This window comes from Scyliorhinus canicula, chromosome 8 (assembly GCF_902713615.1).
Source record: "Scyliorhinus canicula chromosome 8, sScyCan1.1, whole genome shotgun sequence".
NCBI classification, from domain to species: domain Eukaryota; kingdom Metazoa; phylum Chordata; class Chondrichthyes; order Carcharhiniformes; family Scyliorhinidae; genus Scyliorhinus; species Scyliorhinus canicula.
Genome location: NC_052153.1, coordinates 117,452,910 through 117,468,730, shown reverse-complemented (window position 1 = coordinate 117,468,730; position 15,821 = coordinate 117,452,910). Strand labels below are relative to the sequence as shown.

Here is a 15,821-nt window from a genome sequence, read left to right as displayed (position 1 = left end):
TTGGCTTCAGAAAGCAAAGTACTGTACACACCCCTGTCAGCATCAACAGGGCCGAGGTGGAGATGGTTAGCAGTTTCAAATTCCTTGGGGTACACATCTCCAAAAATCTATCCTGGTTCACCCACGTCGACGCTACCTCCAATAAAGCACAGCAGTGCCTCTACTTCCTCAGGAAACTAAGGAAATTCGGCATGTCCACATTAACTTTTACTAACGTTTACAGATGCACCATAAAAAGCATCCTATTGGGCTGCATCACAGCCTGGTGAGGCAACTGCTCAGCCCAGGACCGCAAAATAATTCAGAGTTGTGAACACAGCCAAGTCCATCACACAAACCTGCCTCCCATCCATTGACTCCATCTAACCTCCCGCTACCTGGGGAAAGCGGGCAGCATAATCAAAGACCCCTCCCACCTGGCTTACTCACTCTTCCAACTTCTTCCATCGGGCAGGAGATACAAAAGTCTGAGAACACGCATGAATAGACTCAAAAACAGCTTCTTCCCCACTGATTTCCCACCTACAGTTGTGGACAGGGCCCTCAACAGTGTGCGGTCCATCACCCACGCCACTACCCTCGTCCCCCTCCCAGAACAAGGATAGAGCCCCCCTCGTTCTGACATTTCATCCCACCAGCCTTTGTATGCAAAGCATAATCTTCCGCCATTTTCGGCAACTCCAGCGTGATGCCATCACCAAACACATCTTCCCTTCATTCCCTCTGTCAGCATTTCACAGAGACCGTTCATTCCGAGACAATCTAGTCCACTCATCCATCACACCCAGTACCTCTCACATCACCCATGGCACCTTCCCATGCAATCGCAGAAGGTGTAACACCTGCCCCTTTACCTCTTCCATGCTTAACATCCCAGGAAAACACTCATTCCAGGTTAAGCAGCGTTTCACTTGCATCTCTTCCAATTTGGTCTACTGCATTCGCTGCTCCCAATGTGGTCTCCTCTATATTGGAGAGACCAAACACAGACTGGGTGATCGCTTTGCTGAGCATCTTCGGTCTGTGCCTTCCTGTTACTTGCCATTTTAACAAAAGACCCTGCTCCCATGCCCACATGTCTGTTCTTGGCCTGCTGCAATGTTCCAGTGAAGTGCAACGTAAACTGGAGGAACAATATCTCATCTTCCGGTTAGGATGCTACAGCCCTCCGGCCTGAACATCGAATTCAACAACTTCAGATGATCAGCTCTACCCCACCTCGACCCATTTTCATTTTAACTGCCGTTTATTATTTCTTTCTTAATATACATTTAATTCCCCCCCCCCCCCCAATCTTATCCACCTTTCCTTCACCTTTCTCCTCTTTGCTTCGCCCCCCATCCCCCCCCCCCCCCCCCATCTACAGTTCATCCCCTGATGTTAGTTTCTCTGCTGTTTGACCTTTCCCATCTATTGTCCTCTCTGGGGACTGCCATTAACACTCTTTCCCCTTGGTTCTGTGGCCATTAGCACCCAATTTCCCTGGGTTTCTGTGGCTATGACTCATCTTTCATTCTCACTCCACACTATAAATATTTCCCACTTGCTCTGTCTGGTAGCTTTGACAAACAGTCATCGGACTCGAAACGTTAGCTCTTTTCTCTCTCTACAGATGCTGCCAGACTTGCTGAGATTTTCCAGCATTTTCTCTTTCATGTCAGATTCCAGCATCTGCTGTAATTTGCTTTCTTCCCCACGGTTACCAGACTCCTCAATGACCATCTTATGGACTGACCTGATTAACACTACACCCAATGCCGGTGTTATCTAGTTATATTCTGTAACTTGTGTTTCCCTATTATGTATTTTCTTTTATTTCCTTTTCTTTTTGTGTACTTAATGACCTGTTGAGCTGCTCGCAGAAAAATACTTTGCACTTGTACCTTGGTACATGTGTCAATAAACAAACAAACAAACCCAGGTCCTCAGCGCCATGAGGGAGAAGTGCTAACCACTGCACCATTGTGTGCTGCCCCACTAAGCTGGACATGAGTCACACATACTTGCAGCTGGTCCTCAAACCAAGTTTCCACAAATATGCGATGATCAATACCCATCGGGGTCTGTACGTGTATACGTGATTGCTATTTGGAGTCTCCTCGGCTTGTGCAATATTTCAGAGAGTTATGGAGAATATCTTATGAAGGTTACCAGGGTTGGCCGTCTACCTGGACGACATTCTCATCACCGGGACCTCACATCAGGAACACATGGGGAACTTAACCGAGGTCCTCGAGCGGTTTGCTTGGGCCGGGGTCCGCCTCCGGAGGGAGAAGTGCATTTTCCACGCTGGAGATCACACATCTAGGCTACCAAATAGACAGCTGGACCCTCCATCCAATGGAGGAAAAGGTGAGGGCAATTCGGCAAGCCCCCATCCCTCATGGCCAAATGGAGCTCTTTTCTAGGCGTGGTGAACCACTATGGGAAGTTCATACCCAGGATCGGCATAATGCTCAGCCCACTCCACCAGCTACTGAAGAAGGGGCAAAAGTGGGACTGGGGCCCCACGCACCAGAAGGCGTTTCAAGAGGTGATGCAGCGTCTCTCGTCAGATGGATTGCTGACCCACTTCAACCTGGACAAATCCCTGCTCCACACGTGCGATGCCTCACCATATGGCGTTGGGGCGGTCCTGGCACACCGCATGCCAGACAGCTTGGAGCTGCCTATAGCTTTTGCATCCCACAAGCTGGAAGACGCCGAGTGAAACTATGCACAGGTAGAAAAGGAAGTACCCAATTAATTTTTTCGAATTAAGGATCAATTTAGCATGGCAATCCACCTACCCAAGTCATTTTTTTTAGAAAGACCCAAGTCATTATCATTCCTCTATCTGCTTGTCTCACTTTAATTGTCCCACTTTAACTGCATAAAATTAACTTAAATCTAAATTAGTATGTTTGGAGTGAATAAAAGAAAATTTTTCACTCATGTTCAAGTGTCCATACTCTGTTTACTTGAGCAAAAAAAACATATTTTGAAGACAAGTCATCCTGCTCGCATCTCCCACTGAGGGCAATTTCAAAGCCTCGAATTGGAGTCCCAGTGGGAAAAGGTTTGGGGAGCACTGCTCTACATCCTTCATGCCTACCGATCCCCTGACAAGCCACTATTTTAGAATGAAACAGAATCTCCACACCTATGATGGTTTGTCTGACCCACAACTGACCTTTCAACTCCATATCCCATTAATCACAAAGACTGTATAGCTTTCTTCCTCCTCTGTAATCTTCAACTACAACTTATATATCACGTTGGAAGACACAAAAACCAGGAGGCAAAAGGGAGGAAAGAAATTAAAACAATCACTGAAGCAAAAGTACTTCAAAAACTCATGAAACTGAAGGCGAACAAATCCCCTGGATCCGAAGGCCTGCATGCTAAAGTTTTAAAAAGAAATGGCTGCTGAGATTTTGAATGCATCTTTAAAATTGCCTGCATTCTGGAACTGTCCCAGCGGATTAAAATAGCTCATGTAACACCTTTATTCAAGGAGGGCGATTGAAAGAAGGAATCTACAGGCTAGTTAGTCTAACATCTGTCATTGGGAAAATGCAAGAGTCCATTATTAAGGAGATAGCAGCAGGATATTTAGAAAATCATAAGACAATCAAATAGAGTCAGCATGATTTTGTGAAAGGGAAACGGTATTTGACTAATTTATCAGAGCACTTTGAGAATATGTAGTGTATTTGGATTTCCAAAAGGCATTTGCAAGGTGCAACATAAATTGTTTCAGCACAAGATGGTGATGGAGGTAATACATTAACATGGATAGAGGATTGGGTAACTAACAGGAAAGAGAGCGAGTTGGGATAAATGGGTCACTTTCAGGTTGGCAAAATGTAACGAATGGAGTGGCACAAGGATCAGTGTGGGGACCTCAACTATTTACATCAATGACCAACTGTATCAGAGCCAAATTTGCTGATGATAAAAGGGTAGGTAGAAAAGCATTTTGTGAGGGGATACAAAGAATCTGCAAAGGGATATGAATAGGTTAAGTGATTCGGCAAAAAACAAATCATAATAATCGGAAAACATGAGGTTGTCTACTTCACCAAGAAAAATAGAAAAACAGAATATTATTTGAATCGAGAGACTGCAGAATGCTGTGACACAAAGAGATTTGGTTGTCCCAGTATATGAGTCACAAAATGCAGGTACAGCAAGTAATTAGGAAAGTAAATAGAATGTTGTCCTTTATTTCAAAGGGATGGAGCATTGTGCAAAAAGAGACATGTTGTTCATGGTTTTTCATCTTGCATTCATCAGGAAAAATTTGCAAGACTTGCAAGAATAGCAAATCGAAAGGGAACACCAATTTATACTGCATGAGAGGAGGTTGCTAATAGGTTGGCGACAAGACTCTGGTTGGTCGGGGCATTGCAATGGAGAATGAACCAGGGAACAGGTAACTGCTAAGCTGTTGTTTATATTAAAATCTGACAGTTTGAGGCATTGCCATGGGGAATGAACCAAGGAATGGACATCCCGAAGCTTTTGTTCAGTTTCTTTTTAACTGCAAAGGACAGGGCCCTCTGTGTGAATATATGCAGTTTGTAGCATGTGCATGTGAGCCACACTGAATCCAACTGATAAGAGTTGAATAACAACCAATCAAAGATTAACACAAAAAACAAAAAAGAATACAGCTCAGGAACAGGCCCTTCGGCCCTCCAAGCCTGTACCGGGTGTCATAATACCATCTTTGGCCAAAACCCTCAGCACTTCCCAGTGCCGTATCCCTCTCCACCCATCCTATCCATGTATTTGTCGAGATGCCCCTCATAATCTTGTAGACCTCTATCCATCGCCCCTCAACCGCCGTCATTCTATGGAAAACAGTCCAAGTCTATTTAGCCACTCCACAAAGCTAACACCCTTCAGACCGGGCAACATCCTGGTAAACTTCCTCTGCACCCTCTCCAAAGCCTCCACATCCTTCTGGTAGTGTGGCAACCAGAATTGTGCGCAATATTCTAAGTGCGGCCTGACCAAGGTTCTAAACAACTGTAGCATGACTTGCCAGTTTTTATACTTGATGTGCTGCCCAATGAAGGCAAGAATTCCGTGTGCTTTCTTGACTACCTTGTCCACCTGTGCTGCCACTTTCAAAGATCTGTGGTGTAGCCATCTATGATGGCCACCTGCAAAGGACCATGGGAATTATGGCCAACCCAGGACTCAGGCAGATACACAGCCTATGTGTATCTGAAACACAGGTAACCAGGCCTGATCGAAACCTCCGCTCGTTTGCATTTTAATGGCCCATTTTCCCAGGACAATAGAACAACAATCAAGCAACCGGTACAGCCACAGACTAATCGGCGCCACTCCCCTTACTCAGAAAGCACAACTGCCAAGGTCAATGACCACTAAGGACCCGCCCAGCCACCAAGGCAGCCGCCCCTTCACTGGCTGAAATTGAAGACAGTGATCAGAGCCCTGTCGAACTACTGGGTCCAAGGTTAAGGACTGCCCCAAAGAGCACGAAATCCCAGAGGGATAAAAGAGAGCATAGCCATATGTTCTGTCTCTTATGGATCCGGCCTGTGCCAACCCAATTGCAGCAGGAACAGCCAACTAAGTTCAAGACCAATGATTGCTACCTGATGGATGAGCCCAGCAGAGACAGAGCCACTTTCTTCGAACCAGCCAAGTGAAATCCAGATAAAGGCCTTATCCATTTGCACAGTGCCAGTCGCCCTGAAGTTAAGTATTGTGGCTGATAGGTGTAGTTTAACTTGTAGTAGATAATGTGTTTGCATGTCGAGATAACTCTTGTGTATGTAAATAAACCATCTTTTGGACAAACCAACTGGTTGTGTGGTCATTTGCTCGATATAAGGGAAGGCTTGTGGTTCATCAACATTATTAATAGAGCAACAGGGGACCTGCACACCCAGATCTCTCTGACTTTCTACATTCCAAAGAGTTTGCCATTCACGGTATATTTCCCTCTATGTTAGACCTACCAAAATGCACTACCTCACATTTATCCGGATTAAACTCCATAAGCCGTTTTCCTGCCCAAGTCTCCAACCTATCAATATCTTGCTGTATCCCCTGACGATCCTCAACACTATCTGCAACGCCACCAACCTTGGTGTCATCCGCAAACATACTAATCAGACCAGGACATTTTCCTCCAAATTGTTTATGAAGACTACAGACAACAGAGGCCCAAGCACAGATCCGTGTGGAGCACCACTAGTCACAACCTTCAATTCAGAAAAACACCCTTCTACTGCTATCCTTCTGTGACCAAGCTAGTTCTGAATTCATCTTGCCACCTCACCTCTGATCCCTTGTGACTTCACCTTTTGTACCAAATGCCATGAGGCACCTTGTCAAAGGCTTTACTGAAGCCCATGTAAACAACATCCCTTCATCAATCATCTTTGTCACCTCCTAATAAACTCGATCAAGTTGGTGAGCCACGACCTCCCCTTCACAAAACCATGCTGTTTATTGCTGATGAGTCCATTTGTTTCCAAATGGGTATAAATCCTGTTCCTAAGAATTGTCTCCAATAATTTACCGACTACTGACTTGAAGCTCACCAGCCTATAGTTTCCTGGATTATCCATCCTACCTTCTTAAACAGCAGTACACATTAGCTATTTTCCAGTCCTCTGAGATCTCACCTGTAACCAATAAGGATACAAAGATGTCAGTCAAGGCCCCAGCAATTTCTTCCCTTGCTTCCCTCAGTATTCTGGGGTAAATCCCATCAGGCCCAGAAGATTTATCTATCTTAATGTATTTTAAAACACCCAATACCTCTTCAGTTTTGATGTCAATATGATCCAGACAGTCCACACACCATAGCCAAGAATAATCTTCCACAAAGTCCTTTTCTTTGGTGAACACTGATGCAACGTACTCATTTAGTACCTCGCCCATTTCCTCTGCCTCAACACACAGATTCCCCAACTGCCCTTAAGTGGTCCAATCCTTTCCCTGGCCACCCTCTTGCTTTTTATATGTGAATAAAAAGCTTTGGGATTTACCTTAATCATACTTGCCAAGGGCTTTTCATGACCCCCCTAGTACTCCTAATTTCCCACATAAGTACCTTCCTACTTTCTTTATACTTTTTTATATTTTATTCTCCTTTTTCACATTTTCTCCCAAATTTACACCCACCAACAATAAACAATAATCAGCAACAAATATGTCAATCTCCATAACAATAACAACGATCCCATCCTCCCACCAACCCCCAAACATCAGCCCGCATGTTTACATAAACAAACGACAAAAAGGAATCAGGGATTACCCAGTCACCCTTAATACATACAGCCCCCCTCCCCCTCCAACCCTCCCACCCATCCCCCCAACTAATGTTCGATGTTATCCAGTTCTTGAAAGTGCGTAATGAATAATGCCCATGACTTGTAGAACCCCTATGTCCTTCCCCTCAGTTCAAACTTAACCTTCTCAATGGTCAAGTATTTCAACAGGTTCCCCCGCCATGCCAGGGCACAGTGTGGAGGGGCTGCTCTCCATCCCAGCAGGATCCGCCCTCGGGCAATCAACGAGGCGAAGGCTACGATATCTGCCTCCGCACCCGTTTCCAACCCTGGCTGATCCGACACCCCAAATATGGCCTCCCGGGGACCCGGGTCCAGTTTCACATGCACCACCTTGGAAATTCCCCTAAGAACCTCCTTCCAGTACTCCTCTAGCTTTGGATAGGACCAAAACATATGAACGTGTTTAGCGGGGCCACCCCCGCAGCGCTCACACACATCTTCTACCCCTTCAAAGAATCAGCCCATCCTTGCCCTCGTGAGGTGCGCTCTGTATATCACCTTCAGCTGTATCAGCCCCAACATCACACATGAGGTGGAGGCATTTACTCTCCGGAGCACCTCACACCAGACCCCCTCCTCGATAACCTCTCCCAACTCTTCCTCCCACTTTGCTTTGATCCCTTCCAGGGGTACCTGATCCTCTTCCAAAATAGCTCCATACACCGCTGACACTACCCCCTTCTCCAGTCCCCTTGTCGTCAGCACCTCCTCCAGCAATGTGGAGGCCGGTTCCTCCGGGAAGCTCCTGGCAAAATCTCAAACCTGCATGTATCTAAACATTTCTCCCTGCTTCAGCCCATACTTCGCTTCCAGCTCCCTCAACCCTGCAAACCGACCCCTAACAAACAAATCTTTTAGCATCTTAATCCCCTTCTCTTCCCATTTCCGAAAACTTCCATCCCACCTCCCTGGCTCAAATCTCTGGTTCCCCCGAATCGGCATTTCCCTTGACCCTGCTCCCAACTCGAAGTGTTGGCGAAATTGCCTCCAGATTTTCAATGAAGCTATTATAACCGGACTCCCCGAGTATTTCCCGGAGCTATTGGGAGTGGCGCCGTTGCTGGTGCTTTCAGTTCCAACCCCCTGCACAGACTCTCATTCCGACCCACTCGGAATCAACCCCTCTGACCCAGCCCCGCACCTTCTCCACATTCGCCGCCCAGTAGTAGTACATCAGGTTCGGGAGGCCCAAACCCCCTGCCTGCCTTCCCCTCTGTAGCAGCACCTTTCTAACTCTGGCCACCTTCCCTCCCCATATGAACGAGGAAATCCTTCCCTCAATCTCCCTGAAAAAAGCCTTTGGCAGGAAAATCGGCAGGCATTGAAAAATAAACAAAAATCGCGGCAACACATTCATTTTAACCGCCTGCACCCGACCCACCACTGACAGAGGGAGACCACCTCACCTTGCCAGATCGACTTTCACTCTCCCCACCAAACTAGTGATATTGTACCTGCAAAGCCTCCGCCATCCCCAGGCAACCTCCACCCCCAGATACCTAAAGTGAGTCCCTGCCCTACGGAATGGCACCCCCCCCCCCCCCCCCCCCCACCCCTGCCCCCATCCCCGGCCGAGACACCACAAAATACTCACTCTTGTCCAGGTTCAGCTTGTACCCCGAGAAAGACCCAAATAATCGCAGAAGCTCCAATATTCCTCCTATCGACACACTCGGTTCCGACACATACAGCTGCAAGTGGTCGGCATATAAGGACCCCTTATGCTCTATCCCACCCCGCACTATTCCTTTCCATGCTCCCGAACTTCTTAATGCGATGGCCAACGGCTCAATCGCAAGTGCAAACAGCAGGGGGGGCATAGGACATCCCTGCCTTGTCCCACGGTGGAGAGAAAGGTATCTCAAGCTGATGTTGTTTGTGCGGACACTCGCCTTCGGCTCCTTGTATAATAGCTTTACCCAGTTCACAAATCTTGGTCCAATCCCAAATCGCTCCAGAACTGCCATCAAGTACCCCCATTCTACCCGGTCAAACGCCTTCTCGGCATCCAATGCCACAACCACCTCTGTTTCCTTCCCCTCTGCCGGTGCCATAACGACGTTCAAAACCCTCTAATGTTCGAAAAAAGCTGCCTCCCTCTCACGAACCCCGTCTGATCCTCACCAACACCTTCGGGAAGCGCTCCTCCAGCCTACCCGCCAATACCTTCGCCAATACTTTTGCGCCCACATTCAGAAGTAATATGGGCCTAAACGACCCACACTCCGTCGGATCCTTATCTTTTTTTAACAACAGTGAAATCGATGCCTGCCCCAATCGATGCCTGCCCCCTTCCCTATTGCCTCTTCAAACATCCCCACCATCAGGGGTGCCAGCTTATCCTTGAATTTTTTATAATATTCCACCGGAAACCCATCCGGCCCTGCCACCTTCCCCGACTGCATCCTCCCAATCGCATCCTTTATCTCCTGCTCCACTATTGCTTCTTCTAATGTAGCCCTGTCCCCCTCCCCGCGCCTCAGGTACATCTAGAAATTCCTGCACCTCACGGTCTCCCCCGGGTGGCTCTGACCTGTACAACATCTCATAAAACTCCTCAAAAACCTTGTTAATCAGCTCCGGGGCCACCACCAACTTCCCTGCCCTATTCGTCACCTGGAGAATTTCCCTAGCCACTGCTTCCCTCCGGAGCTGACCTGCTAACATACTTATCTCCATGTTCATAAACTGCACCCTTGCTCGTCTCAGTTAGCGCACTGCCTTCCTGGTGGGCAGACGGTCGAAGCTCGTCTGTAGTTCCTTCCTCTTTTCCAGCTTCGCTGGGTCCCCATCTTCTGCATAACTCCTATCTACCTCCAACATCTCATCTATTACCCTCTGCCGCTCCAACCTCTCCTCTTTGTCCACCCTGGCCTTAAACAAAATTACCTCACCCCTCACCACCGCCTTTGGAGCCTCCCAGACAACTGCCTTTGATACCTCACCCGTACAGTTGAAACCTACATATTCCTTAATTATCTTTTCAATTTTCTCACAGAACAATTGGTTCCCCAAATGCCCCACATCCAGTTTCCGCCCCGGCCTCTATGCTACCCCCTTCTCCAGTACCATATCCACCCAATGCAGAGCATGATCTGACACTGCAATTGCCGAGTATTCCGACCCCTTAATCCCAGCCAGCAAAGCCTTTCCCACCACAAAAAAGTCGATCCGCGAGTATACCTTATGGACTTCTGAGAAAAACGAGTACTCCCGTTCCCTTGGGTACAGAAACCTCCAAAGGTCCACCCCTCCCATTTCCACCATTAGCCCAGCCAGCGCCTTCGCGCCCCCCTGATGGGACCAGCCAGCGCGGCCGTGACCTGCCCAACCTTGGCTCCTGCACCAAGTTCCAGTCCCCCCCAGAATCAGTTTGTGTGTCCCCAAGTTGGGGATGGCCCTGAACACCTTCTTTGCGAATCCCACATCGTCCCAATTGGGACCGTATACACTTAACAGTGCCACTAACCTTCCCTCCAGTGCTCCTGTCACAAACACATATCTACCCCCCTGATCTGCCACCACCTTCTCCATCTGGAAGCGTACCCTTTTGCCGACCATTACCGCTACCCCTCGAACCCTTCCGTCAAATCCAGAGTGAAACACCTGACTAACCCAGCCCTTTTTAAGTCTCACCTGGTCCTTCACCCTCAAGTGAGTCTCCTGAAGCATTGCCACATCGGCTTTCACCCTTGACCGGTCCTCCTAACCCTCTCACGTTCCACATGACTGGGGGTCTCTCACCCCAACACCCTTCTTATCCACCATCATCATATCACCGGGCCCTGCCCCATGAGCCTGACCGGCCCCTCTTCATTATTAACATCTAAACCCTTCCCCCCCTCCCAAGAACCTCCCCCCCCCCCCCGCTACATTTCCTCTTGAAAAAACATCTCCCAGCATCAATTCTTTCCCCTCCCCTCGCTCGCCTCGTAGACCCATTAAAACCTGCTATCCAGGCTCCAATGCCTCCTTTTTCTTTTGACGAGGTTCACAATATTCTTCGTTATCCAAGGCTTCCTAAACTTCCCATATTTATCCTTCGTTCTCTCAGGAACTTGGCTTTCCTGAATCCTAATCAACTGTCGCTTGTACATTGACTCCGGTTTCCTCCCACAAGTCCCAAAAGACGTGCTTGTTCAGTGAATTCTCCTTCGGTGTACCCAAACAGGCGCCATAATGTGGCGACGGGGGAATTTTTACGGTAACTTCATTGCAGTGTTACTGTAAGCCTACTTGTGACACTAATAAAGATTATTATATTGTTATAAAGACTCCCACATGTCGATGTTGATTTGCCTTCCAACAGCCGTACCCAATCCAAATTCTTCAATTCCTGTCTAATGTTATCCTAATTTGCTTTTGCCCAGTTTCGCACCTTAACTCAAGGGTGACCCTCATACCTACCCAAAAGTACCCTAAAACTTCCAGAATTGTGTTCACTACTGCGAAGATTTCCCCTACTGAAACTTGAACCACCTGTCCAGGTTCATCCCCAATATTAGGCCCAGTACTGTCCCTTCCCTAGTTGGACTATCTCCATATTGCATCAAGAAGCCTTCCTGGATACACCTTATAAACGTTGCCCTATCCAAGCCCCTAGCACTAAGGGAGTCCCAGTCAATATAGGGGAAGTTAAAATCCCTTGCCACAGCAACCATGTTACTTTTGCACCTATCCAGAATCTCTATCTCCCACTGACAGTTGGGTAGCTTGTAATAAACCCCCAACATTGTGATTGCTCCCTTCCTGTTCCTAAGCTCTACTCAGATTGCCTCTTGTATGAGCCCTCCGAGGTGCCCTCCCATAGTACAGCTATAATATTTTCCTTCACCAGTAATGTTACTCCCCCACCCCTTTTACATCCCCCTCTATCTCTCCTGAAGCACCTGTATCCTCCAGTTCAGCTGCCAATCCTGCCGTTCCTGTAACCACGTTTCTGTGATAGCCGCAACATCATAGTTCAATATCATACAATCAGGATTGTTTAGCAAATGTTATCCAATCACAGAATCACATCCAATGTTGGACACTATGTTCTGAGTTTTGCAAGCACTGGCTGGTTGGGTACGTTCAGTACTTTGTTGTGAACAGCCGAAGGGATGTGCTGTTTGATATGATTCATCAGTCATTGGGAGGTACAGCTACATATCCGGCATCACACCAGCACTGAAATTCATACACCACGTTATTCTTTTGTGTGACAGGAGATGTCTTTTTGGCTCGACAGTATCATCTGTTTGTGGAGAATTCCACTTTTGTTGCTGCTGCATAATAGAAGCATGAAACGACTAGTTTCACCTGTTGACTAATCTTTGAGACACCTTACCATTCCATGGTAATCTGAGATGGAGTGGGCAGATTCAGAACTGAAAGTGGTGGCCTTGGGCACATTCATGAATTTGTGCAATATATAGCGAACAACGATTTGATCTCGATAGCCATTATCCTGCAGGATAACTTTGATAGAGCACTCCGTGCAGTTTTGGTCCTTTACTTGAGAAGCGATATACTTGTTCATCCTGGGATGAACAGGTTGCATTGTTAAGAAAAATTGAGCAAATATGCATTGGAGTTCAGAAGAACGAGACGTGATCTTTTGGAAACATACAAAAATCTGAGTAGATGCTGAGAGGATGTCTCCCATCCCAGGAATATGGAGAACTAGGAAACAGGCAGTTTAAAAATAAGGACACTCCCATTCAAGACAGAAATAAGGAAGAATTTATTCTCTCAGACGATCATTAATCTTTCGAATTCTCTTCCACAGAGAGATGTGGAGGCTGGGTCATTGAATACATTTTAGGCTGAGTTTGACAGGTTTCTGATCAAGGGAGTCAAGATTTAGCAGGAAAAGGCAACAAAGTGGAGTTAAGGCCACAATCAGGTCAGCCATGAATTGACATAGCCGGCTCAATGCACTGAGTCGCCAACTGCAACTCCTATTTATTATCTTATGGACTATCAGCTGCTGAAATGCTAATATGATCCCATCAACACCTCTAGACTCGGCTAAATGCTGGCCTCGACAGCCTCCCATCGTGCATCCTCCATAAATCAACACGCACCCAAAGATCTACTGCCCATACGCAATCTTGCACTCCTGGCCAACATTCCCATCCTCACTGCCCTACACTGACTCCACACCTGCCAATGTTTCAAATTTAACGTCCCAGCCTTAACTCTTCCAGTCCTATAAATCCCCAGTTTTCTGTTTCTCTGACTACAGCCTCCCTCCTCTATGTCACAAACATTCCCCTTCCTCCGTGAAGACCCAATGTCACTTTGACCGAGCATTTTGGTTCCCTTTCTATCTAAATATCTCCTCCTCGATTTGGCATCCATTCTTCCTCACAACGCTGAAATGCTTCAGAATGTTTTTCTCCATCAATAATGAATTCATGCAAATGGTATTTATCACCCCTGTCAAATGACAAGTCTTCTCAAAGAAATGTTGCAGCATCTGATTTGTCAGGGCATTAGTTCTCCAAACTCTTTCGAGCAATATACAGTACTTTTCAACAGTTTGATGGACATACTTATATAAAGTCACCTATGTAAACATATATGTATCAACTGAAAATGTAACACTGATTGACTCTATTCTGGCTCTGCTACTGCACACATCTTTCATAAAAAATAATTTCAATGAAAATAGTCATATCTGTTTTGCAATTGAGTGTGAAATTGCTGATTTTCAAACTGAACTGCAATACACATCATGAAATTTCAGTGCAAAGCAGTAACCTGTACTTCAAATGACACCTCTCACTCAATCAGAATGATAGTATTTCACCCCAAACAATCCTGAACCATTTTTAAACCCAACACTACATACATAAATAATACTGGAAAATACAGAGTTGTGTATCAATCATAACAGTCAATTGTAAGAGCTTTGTAGAAGTGCAATATACAGTTGTTTACAATTTAAAATGTAAATGTTGCACAAAATGATAATTGACACTGATCAACTCAGGTGGACTGTAACAGCATTTGAAATTGCACTTTTAACCATTGGCCCAAATCAATAACATATATGCTTTTTGAGTTTTGTGGTCTGAGGCTTTTTTCTCCATCTTGTAAATATATATATTCCTTGAGAATGTATTCCTTAAGAATATTTTAGCATTGAAATCACAATGGATTATTAATTGAAACCTTAAATTAATGTATCAGTCTGTAATTGTTGACTATGAACTGAACGTGATATTAAAAACACCCTTCATTATCAATTTTAATGTCCCCAAAATATTTCGGTACTCAAAACCACTGGCATTGAGTCCTGTTCAGAGTTTTCATCCTCTATTGTTCCCAATGTTGCACCCGGACTCTAACACTATTTCCGAGTTCTGAAATTCCAGCTCCAACATTCTGCTTCACACACACAATCATTTTTAAACAAGGCCTCAGCTGCCCAGTCAGTCAGTGTCTGTCTCTGAAACTGTAAATAACAGGAAGAAACGTGCTGCCTACCGGCGACTATTCCTCCCTAGCCTTCACCCATTTGCAACCTTGTACACAGAGAAGCCATCATTCTAAGTTTAAAAGAAAATATACAACGCTACTAATCGGGGGGGAGGGAGGGGGGGAGGGGGGAAAGAGGGGAAAAAAACAGTGAATACAAACTGCTTCGGACCTTACTGTACTGCAAGGCCTACTTCTTCAACTGAGCAAGCCGCAGCACGGCTCGAGCCTCCAGGCACAGCTCATTGGTGGCAGTGAATGAACGTCACTCGGTGAACCCGCCTTCAGGTCGGAATCCCACTCGCTCGGCTGCCAAGAACAGATGTCAGCGCGAGAAACCCGGTCGCTGGTCGTTGCTGAGGGAACAGAGGCAGGCAGGGAGAAAGAGAGAGAGAGAGTTTTAACTCCGGTCGGTTGCTTTCTTTATTGCAAAGCGACCAAAGTTTGCCGGCGCCGAGTCGGGTTGTGCAGGCCCCGGGCTTGTTTATTTTCTGAAATTGGGCATCTTTTGAGTGTGTTTTGGGCGAAAGTTTTGCGACGCCAGGTGGTCTTCACGAAATCCCTTCTCTGCCCATTATGTTGATGTATTTCTGCCATTTCGCTAATTCATCCAAATTAAATCCCTTTCCTCAGAATTTGTCTCTTCCCCCACCCCGTCCATTTTGAGCCGCATTTGCTTCTTGAATTGCAGTGCATCTTCTACATTCTCACATTCTCAGCACTGTGCCTTACACCATATTCCACTTATCCTTGGTTGAATTATTAAACAACTTTCTCTCTCTTTTCAGTCGTCGTCGTCCCCCCCCCCCCCCGCCAGCAATTTTAGCTCTTTACAATTATATGCCTGGGTCTTGGGTAATTCTGAATCCCAGATTATGTTAAACCGCGAAGTTTTGTCATCACTCACTGCTTTGATGCTACGAGTTCCATTTGTTGCACCTTATGTGGGTTATTTACAATGTGGGTAATACATTCCAGGTGCTTCTTTGCAGGTCTTTTAATTACCTTAAACCAGATGTTCTTTGCATA

At 46.3% G+C, this 15,821-nt stretch overlaps 1 protein-coding gene across 4 annotated transcripts in view; it reads right to left on the bottom strand.

Moving 5' to 3' along the window:
• fbxl17 (F-box and leucine-rich repeat protein 17) overlaps positions 1 to 15,442 on the bottom strand; it is a 937,144-nt gene extending 921,702 nt beyond the window's left edge. Inside the window, exons 1-2 of one of the 4 annotated variants that reach the window (XM_038805144.1) lie at positions 14,965 to 15,438; positions 6,602 to 6,653 (exon numbers count right to left, since the gene is read on the bottom strand). The gene's annotated coding sequence lies outside the window, so the exon portion shown is untranslated. Of the gene's footprint in view, positions 1 to 6,601; positions 6,654 to 14,801; positions 14,821 to 14,964 lie in introns of those variants that run through there. The other 3 variants (XM_038805146.1, XM_038805143.1, XM_038805145.1) reach the window with 3 other exon arrangements.
• Between the last annotated feature and the right edge of the window lie 379 nt (positions 15,443 to 15,821).